Source organism: Culex quinquefasciatus, chromosome 2, assembly GCF_015732765.1.
Source record: "Culex quinquefasciatus strain JHB chromosome 2, VPISU_Cqui_1.0_pri_paternal, whole genome shotgun sequence".
Lineage (NCBI taxonomy): Eukaryota > Metazoa > Arthropoda > Insecta > Diptera > Culicidae > Culex > Culex quinquefasciatus.
In genome coordinates this window covers 54,835,332-54,845,142 of record NC_051862.1, presented here as the reverse complement: position 1 = coordinate 54,845,142, position 9,811 = coordinate 54,835,332, and the positions used below count along the sequence as shown (strand labels likewise).

At 42.8% G+C, this 9,811-nt stretch overlaps 1 pseudogene; it reads right to left on the bottom strand.

Moving 5' to 3' along the window:
- Nucleotides 1-363: 363 nt before the first annotated feature.
- On the bottom strand, nucleotides 364-1,833 carry LOC6053977 (annotated as a pseudogene).
- Between the last annotated feature and the right edge of the window lie 7,978 nt (nucleotides 1,834-9,811).

Below are 9,811 nucleotides of genomic sequence, written 5' to 3'. Positions count from 1 at the left end.
GATTCCGAGGGGCAGGACACAGCTAATCAATCAGATTTACACTAATTAATTAGCGCTGATTTTCGTCAACTAGCTAATTGATTAGCGCTGTTTTGATATTCCATTCCCATCTCATGTTAAGTTATCTTGTCGTTGAGAAAAGTCACTTTGACAGCTTGAAAATCTTTAATCCGAACCGCAGGAAAAACACTACATTCTCTTTTGTGTGGTTCTACTGCTGCGATTCTGTTCCGGTAACAACCGACTTTTGCCCTCGCCTCGGATGCTGGCCGCCCGTAATAGAACCGGCGTTGTCTCCATCACTGCCTCGAGCTGAGACGCGCTCGGTTTCCGGCGACCTGTTTGCTGATTGACTACTGATTATCATGGACCAACCGCTCGCGGATGGTGTTCCCGAGCATGTGCCCGGTGATCTAAAGGACGGCGGATGTACTGCAGCGTGGTGCTGGTTTCGAGAGACGCCGTGGTAGGTGTGGTGGTGGCGACATCGTCTACAAAGTCATTCGTTTGCGTTTCGATGGAATTTATCTAGAAATCGTCCAGGCGTTGAAGAGCCGAATGGAAGCGGATCTGCACGTAGATCGGGTTACGGACTGGAGAAGGTTCTGCGGTGGTGATGGCCGTCGTGGAAGTGAACGTGGGATTACATGACAAGTGGCATGCCCGTGAACTCCACGTCCGAATTACGCTTTTTATTGGAAAACATTTTTCGGGTTTTTTTTTTCAAATTTTAAATAATTTATTTCTTATTTAGTGAAACATTAAACAATATTCCATGACCAGGCTCCTTATTTGGACATACAGCTCGTCGGCCTCCTTGCCGGTCTTGACCCGCAGCAGCACCGACGTCGGTGGTGGCTTCGTCTCCGGCGTCGGAACGCACATCATCATGACGTTGTTCTTACCCATCCCACGAGACACCGGCACCGCCTCGTTAAGAATTATGTTGAGCAGAATCTGGCCGATGCTGGTGTCGGCCCGCACCAGGACCTGCCCCTTCACGTCCACTTTTTTGATGTGCAGCGTTCCGATGCCACTGTCCGAGTAGTTGCTGTCACTTTTGACGAACAGTTTGCACCGCTTGGAGAAGATGCTGTACTTTTCCTTGACCGGCGTGAACTCCACCTTGACGATTCGTCCTCGTCGTCATCAGCGGTGGCCTTTTCGTCCGGCTTGCTGTCCTTGGTGGGTTTGGCCACGTTGGCGAAACTGAAGCCCGTTCCGGTCGTGGAACTTGTCGAGCCAAACCGGTAGTTGAATATTTTGGCTGCCGCTGGAGACGGTGCCACTGCCGTGTTTGTTGTCGTCGCCTGCGCGACGCTTCCAAACATGAATCCGCTGGTGGCCGGCTTTGCGGTCGTTGACTCCTTTGTGTCCATTTTCCTGCTACTCTGCTTGGTCTCGATCTCATCAAGATACTATTCGTGATCCTTGAATATCGGATTCTTAATTGAACTTCCCGAAATCCCAGCGGCCACGGCCACATTGAGCGCTTTCATGCTAACTGCATTTTCCTCATCCCCGGTGTCCTTGCCGGTGGAGTCTACTTTTTTTTTCATAAGCGGGCTTCCATCCCCGGGAAAGACCTTCTTGCTAGAGTCGGTCATAGCAAAGATGCTTGCTCCCAGCGTGGCGTTGTGGCCACCGTCCTGTTCGTAGGTTTCGCGGTTCCACTCTGAGATGCGAAAATGGTGGCGACGTCACCCCGGTGAATCCTTTGAACGCATCAAACACCGACGACAATCCACCGCTGCCCGCAGAATCTGTGCCGGCGAATCCGTTTGCCTCCGTAATGACGCGTTTTTTTCGGCTGGTCCTCGGACGTCTGGGCATATCGGCTTATAACCCGGTGGAACTTTTGTGGCTTCTGCGAAAAAAAATGTTTTTGTTTTTGTTTTGTGTTTTTGACATTTCTTCGTCATACCAAGATAATGATAGAAGGTGGGAACCGTTAGTTGATTAGCGTCACACTAATTGATTAGCTGATAATTTCTAATCAATTAGCCGATTATTTTAATTGATTAGAGCATGTGTCCTGCCCCTCGTCACAGATACTATATTTTTCAATGATTGGGTTTAAAACTGGGGTTTAACATAAGTTTAACAATTGGGTACTAAAGCCCTATGTAAATTTTTATGTACAACGGTAAAAAACACGATTAAAAACCATTTCTGATCACTTTTTTTCATTTCAACTATGGTATCCTTGGTTGAGCTGTCAAGTAGGAGCCTTTCTGTCAATAAGGACCGCGAGGTTAATTTTTCAAAATTGACTTAAAAATCCATTTTAAACTCTTTGTGGTCGTACAAAGAGTCATTGTACTAAGAAAAATAAGCTTTATCGCTGCAGCATTATCAGCAATCTAAGCTTCATTTTAAGAACCAAATAAAAAAAATGTCCCATCTCCGAAATTGTACACTATAGTTATAACAGGTTATAACAGACAGACATGCATCCGCTTTATCCTGATATTCTTGATCAATAAGGCTAGTAATTTTTCACGGCAAAAAAAATCTAATTATGCGGCATGCCAATCCCAAAACATTAGAATTGGGTCCTAAAATGAAGCTTAGATTGCTGATATTATTGTTTACAGCGATAAAGCTTATTTTTCTGAGTACAATGACCCTTTGTACGACCACAAAGAGTTTAAAATTGATTTTTAAATCAATTTTGAAAAATTAACCTAGCGGTCCTTCTTGACAGAAAAGCTCCTACTTGACAGCTCGTTCCAAGGGGACCATAGTTAATCCATCGAAAAAATGTTGTCTAGTCAAAAAAAAAATTTTCATTGAAATGAAAAAAAAGTGATCAGAAATGGTTTTTAATCGTGTTTTTTACCGTTGTACATAAAAATTGACACAGGGCTTTAGTACCCAATTTCCCGAAAATTTTGCGGTTCTCTAAAGTCTGTTAGGAAATAACGCAAAATGTGTTATTTAAGAGTAATAGTGTCCATGAAAGGTACTGAAAAAGTAAACAGGTGTTTAAGATACAATATATAACTCCCTGAAACTAAATATTGATGACAAATAAATACGAATTCACTTTTGTAAAATTTTGCAGAATTTTCATCAAAATTTACAACTGTGCCTTCCTGTTTTTCCATAAATTTGTGAAACTCAATTTGCTGAAATATCTTCAAAACTCATTAAATTCATTAAATAATTGTCCAAACAGTAAAATAATAGAAATAAAATTTTCCAGCAAAAGGCTAGGAGGCTAGTATGGAGATCGGAAGGAAAGGGGTCAAGAAACAGTTTAACGAACAGCAGAACAAAGGAGAGGGAGCGTTTTCTTGGGGCTTTTCTTCACCCGCTCTGGCTTGCTTTTGCTGCCCATTTGATTTTTTTCTTGACCGGTTCCTTTCGATGTGCATATACCGCTAAAAGCGATTAAAAAAAAAACGTAAACGAAATTCAATACACATCAGTTTTTTTCATACATTTCTGATAATTCCAGATAATTAGAAAACATGGTAAAGTGCTTAACAAATTTTCATACAACATGTGACGTGTTTCAAACCAAATTAAATTAAAAAAAAAACATAATTTATGAGCATAATATTTATTTTGGTGTGATTTTCCTTGCGTTCTATGCAATTTATTAAAAATAGCTCAAACTGATCTGCGTTTTCTTTCATTGCAGTTTCGAGTTACGTTCTTTCATATTCATTTTTGAAATTTTAAATAAAATTTTAATCAAATAAATGTTTAGGTAGTGTTGTACACTCAACCCCCGGTGGTTGGTCACTTTTTAGTTTGACACTTTTTTAGTTTGTACCCCGTTGGTTGGTCAAAGTCAAACTAAAAAGTGACGAACTGTCACTTTTTACACGGCGCTCACGCACACTATCAAAACAAACGTTTGGTAGTGTGTGTGAACTCCATGTAAAAGGGGTGTCAAACTAAAACGTGACCCCGTTCGTTTGACAACAGTTGGTTTCAAACCATCGGGGTTTGAGTGTAATATGCTTTGAACTTGTCACAATCTCGCTAGAAATTTTCCATAAGTAATGCATTTCGTAAAACATTGCAATGGAAACAATAAAAATGAGTTCAAAATACTTGTTAAAAATCTTGTGGTTTGCATGAACATTAGGGTGTTTCATCCAAACAAAAAAGTTCTCAGAATCAGGCAAACCGAGGTTCCCCTAGTAGAGGATACCCATAAGGACTCTCATGCCAAATATCAGCCCATTTGGTTGAGAATTGGCCTGTCCCCAGTGGTTTAAAGTTTACATGGAAATTACTATGGGATTTTTGTGCTTTTCGTTCAATCATTCCTACTGGTCTGGGGACAACATGGATTCACTCGGAATAAAGACAGGTGTGTAGGGGATGGTCCAATGAACAAATTCCAGAAAAAATAGGGTTGTCCATTCTGTCTCCAAGGTGCGCATTGGATCGACGTCCGGTGTCTCCAGAATCAGCTATTCACCCTTCAAATGTACGCATTGTCCTTAGTGTGCTATGACGGCTAGGTGAAAATTACGACGCCCCATGTCAGACGGTGAACACGTGGGGAAGCATCGATTGCATTATTACTACAAAATCATCATGTTACGTTATTTGGAATAGTTCAAATTGTTACAGGAACATCAATAATTATAATTTTATTACTTAAAAGAATGTTTCTGAGCCATAACTTGAGTGTTTGCTCTGCCACGTGTTCACCGTCTGATATGGGGCGTCGTAATTTTCACCTAGCCGTCATAGCACACTAAGGACAATGCGTACATTTGAAGGGTGAATCGCTGATTCTGGAGACACCGGACGTCGATCCAATGCGCACCTTGGGGACAGAATGGACAACCCTAATTCCTTCTGGAATTTGTTCATTGGACCATCCCCTGCACACCTGTCTTTATTCCGAGTGAATCCATCGAGGGGCAGGACACATGCTCTAATTGTAGGAATCTAACCCTGGTCAACACTGGCTGACAGATCAACTATGTTTGACGTCTAGAGATGAGAAGAGTTAGTTAGGGACAATCAGAGTGTACCGCGGTCGGACACGCGAGTGGTGGCGGCAATAAAAGTTATTAGCCGCCAGTGATGTGTTTTATTAATAATCCGCGTCTTCCTCTGGGCCCAACGTCTACATTGGCGACGAGGAGAAAATATCCAGTGAAAGTGGAAGTGTCTCAGGAAATCTAAGGTAGTGTACGGTAATTTTTGTGAAGAGGTGGAGGAGGAATTATAAGAACAACAATCTGTAAGTATGTAAGCGGGTGCGTGAGATTGTGAAAGCAGTAAGAGTGTATGCGTGTACACGTAAGCGGTGGCAGTTGAATGAAAAATATACACATTGTGCATTTGTTTACATAGTTACACGGCTAAAGAGGGTCAGTTAGGTTTGACTTGATTTTCAGTTTTGTACTCAGTTTTGGGTCCTCTTAAAAGTCTTCGTTTTGGATAACAAACGGCCGTAATTTAAGTTTTAAATAGCATCTTTTTTTTGTGTTATAAAGGTCAGAGGAACCGGGACACGTAGTGTGGAGTAAGCGTAGTTTCCTCTCACTCAGTCGGCTTGAGTTCGATCCCAGAAGGCCCCGGTGGCATTTTTCGAGACGTGATTTGTCTGATCACACCTTCCGTCGGATGGGGATGTAAATGTCGGCCCCAGTCTAACCAAGAGGTTAGGTTGTTAGCTCAGTCCAGGGGTAGGAGTCGTTTCCCTGGGTCCTGTTTTGGTTGAGTCGCAAGTAGGCAGTTGGACTCCAAAGGTCATCAGTTCGAATGGAATGGAAGCTAAGGTGTAAAACGAGCCTCAACGATCAAGCTTTCGGTAACCTAGTTTCGAGTAGGAATCTCGCAATCGAGAATGCCAGTCGGTCAGAAAAAAAGTTGTCTTGATCTTATTTCATTCAAATAGGGTCACTAGAGACAAGACGACAGGTTAATCTGGTATTTTGATTCATTCCTTCACTCGCAAAATGGAAAACAGTTCGTAGTCGGTTGAAGTGATTGGAATCTTGTGGGCATAATTCAAAGAGCGTTTCTATTGGTGCATTCGTTTGGAAGCTGGTTAGGCATGGTTGCCGCATTTCAGTTCAGCGCTTAATTCAGTTCAATCTGAAACTGACTCGGTTCTAAGGTTAGAAATTTGACAGCCCTTGTGAACTGTTTTTGCACGCGTGTACTTAGGTAATTGTAATTTGTGCGTTTATTTATAACGATAACCTGTTAGTTAACAACTTTTTTTATCAGGTCAAGGAAGTAACTGTAGGAACAATATAATTGATAGAAATAATCCATACAAACTGAGTACTGTAACTATTCGTTAAACTAAAATTAAGTAGAAGCGATTGGTAAACCGTTCCAGCAGGTAGCTCCGTGAACCAGGACACTTTTTCCGCTTGAAATGGTGTGTCTAGGGATGATGAAGCAGCGGGTTCGCTGCTGCTGACTGCGTTGCAGGTGTTGATGGATGTAGTCTGATAGGTTGTCGTAGTCGGCTTGTCTAATAAAACTGCAGATCCTTAGGCGGTATTTCGATGGCAAGTCAATTCCAAGGATAGAGTTGCGGACAGCTGCTGTGGATCTTGTTCTAAAAGTTATGGATGGCTTAGTGCCGAAGGTGGCTTAGTGCCGGAGGTTGGCTTAGTGCCGAGGGTTGGCTTAGTGCCGGAGGTTGGCTTAGTGCCGGGGGATGGCTTAGTGCCGGAGGTTGGCTTAGTGCCGAGGATTGGCTTAGTGCCGAGGGTTGGCTTAGTGCCGAGGATTGGCTTAGTGCCGGGGGATGGCTTAGTGCCGGGGGATGGCTTAGTGCCGAAGGTTGGCTTAGTGCCGGGGGATGGCTTAGTGCCGGAGGTTGGCTTAGTGCCGAGGGTTGGCTTAGTGCCGGAGGTTGGCTTAGTGCCGGGGGATGGCTTAGTGCCGGGGGATGGCTTAGTGCCGGAGGTTGGCTTAGTGCCGAGGGTTGGCTTAGTGCCGAGGATTGGCTTAGTGCCGGGGGATGGCTTAGTGCCGGGGGATGGCTTAGTGCCGAAGGTTGGCTTAGTGCCGGGGAATGGCTTAGTGCCGGAGGTTGGCTTAGTGCCGAGGGTTGGCTTAGTGCCGGAGGTTGGCTTAGTGCCGGGGTTTGGCTTAGTGCCGGGGGATGGCTTAGTGCCGGAGGTTGGCTTAGTGCCGAAGGTGGGCTTAGTGCCGGGGGTTGGCTTAGTGCCGGGGGATGGCTTAGTGCCGTTGAGAGGCTGGTGGATGTTCACTTATGCCTGGTGGAGAGATGGCTCGTGAATATCTGCTGTAAGGCCTGGGGGAGAAGAGGCTTGTGATTGTCCACTCATGCCTGGTGGAGAGATGGCTTGTGGATGATTACATGGAAGCCTGGTGAAGAGGAGGCTGGTGGATGTTCACTCATGCCTGGTGGAGAGATGGCTCGTGAATATCTGCTGTAAGGCCTGGGGGAAGAAGAGGCTTGTGATTGTTCACACATGCCTGGGGGAGAGATGGCTTGCGGATAATTAAACAGAAGCATGATGAAGAGGTGGCTTCTGAATTTTCGCTCTGCCTAGCGGATGGCTTGTTAATATTTAGACCTGGGGTAGGGTCTGCAGGCTTGTGTATGATCATCGAAAGGTGAAGTTAGAAAGATTTGTATTCGTCAACATTGTAACATTGTCGTAAGTTACAGTTACTGTTAAAGTTAGGAATTCAAGGTACAAACTACGAGGATATTTTTAAGGAAGTTCAGTAGTGCCATTAGGGATCATTTTTGCACAAGTTAACAGTTGAAATGATTGAAAAGTAACAGGAAAGTTTAGGGTATTTGGTAATTCGTTTGGGTGCAGGCGTGTTCGAATGGTTACGCTGTTCGCGTTGTAAGCGGATGATCAGGGGTTCGTTTCCCATCTTCTATTGACTTCCATTCGGATGGGGAGTAAAACGCTGGTCTTCGCCCTTAGTTGTTGTTAGGCCGTAGAGTAATTCCAGGCGTAGAAGTCGTCTCCCTGATATACGAACAAACAACACACCAAACCAAACCTGCTCCGGTAGAGTCGCTGGTCGGCGGCTGGACTTGCAATCCAAAGATCGTCAGATCGAATCCGTGGATGGAAGGAGTAAAAAGAGGTTTGGATGCTCTTCCCATTCAAGCTGTCAGACTCCTAGGCGCGAGCAGAATCTTACAATAGGGGCCATAAAAGATCTGGGAACGTTAAAGTGGAAGGTTTGGTTAGTTGGTTGTTCTAATTCGTTAAGGTTATGTACTCATCAAACGTATACAAGAGGCAAGATATTGTGTTCTAATAATGTAGAAGTTGTAAAGCCAAACTTTAACCTGCTCTTAAATACTAAAACACAATCAGTGATTAAACCTACAAAATACTTTTTTTATTACTGAGTTTCATTAGCAACAGGTCACAGGAGGAGGAGGTTTTGCCAGCACACGTAGTTCGTTCGGAGAGGTCTTACTGCGTTAGGCCGAATTCCGCGTGAACAACACACTGAGGAGAAGGATGAACCACGAGCTAGTGCAGCTCAACGGCAAACCGGGTTTTCAGAGAGTCACCTGGGTTTACCGGATCCTTTGGGTCGTGACCTGGACGGATTTTGTGCGGCCCGGAGCCGAGTTGGCTGGCGGCTCACCTGGAGACTGCTGATGAACTAAGGGATGTCCTTAAGATTTGAAGGAGGATGGTTGTAAGATAGGGTTCTGTTTGGGGGTGCGAAGTTGTCTTCGTATTCCAGAATTGTCAGGTTGACGGACCCAATTCCGTTATAATTTGATTGTACAAATAGTTAGGTGTTGTGGTAAGTAGTTTTCGAGACGCTGCTTTATGGAGTTGATTAAATGCTGGGGAATGTGTGAAGGAGTATTGATGCAGGGGGCTCTGATTGATAGGCACCGTGAAATTGTTAATAATCGGTAACTCCATAAGACAATGAATGAGAAATAATTTATATTCAATTCATGATTATTAGTTGCATTTATCATAATACATTTTGCCTAACTAATTACAAAATGCAGAGTTTTGGAGATACTTACAGCTACAAAATAATTCAGATACAATCATTAGACGAAATAAGTTCAGTAATTTCAATAAATTAAGCGAGAGCAGATAAAACTGTTTAAAACAACTGCTACTTTTGCTAGGGGAGAAGAAAAAGGATAGGAAAGCTTAAGTTTATATCACAGAAAATTTGTCAGTTAGTTAATTAAAGCTAAGACTTTAACTGCAGGGCATAGATACTTTCCCATCAGCTCTTGCAGCGCAAAGAACTGCTCCAGCTTGTTTCCGCAAACAACTTATTTGAGCGACTGTTATTGTTTTAAGATATAGAATTGTGAAACGATAGTTGAGGATTATCTTTATTCATTCAAATCTACCGGACTCAAAACAAAGGGAACAAAAAAAAAAAAAAAAACAAGTCATTTTTTTTAGAAAGAGGTTGAAACAAGTGTCTTATAAAATCTAATATTATTTGCATTGGAATCTTTAAAAAAAATACTATCTGAAAAATGCTGCGTACAAGATTTTAGACTCATTAATTTATTGAGTAAATTTGCTCAAATTATAGGAAAATAGGGAAACGCTTAGCATTCTTTTAACTTTAAATTAAATTGTTTTAAGTGAAGGAGGAGGTAGTACTGGATCGATTGGATAGCGGTTAACTGTAGTGAATTATGGATTTACAATTACAAGATTAATAAATGTGACGGAGCAACAATTAAATTGAACAGCTAAGAAAGGAGAGTGAAAGGCCAAAAATTCATTGAGTGTAATGGCTTAGTTCAAAGTTCAAAGGACGCGACAAGAGATTATACTGTAAACACAAATGCTCGTTTGACTCAGCAAAAGATATA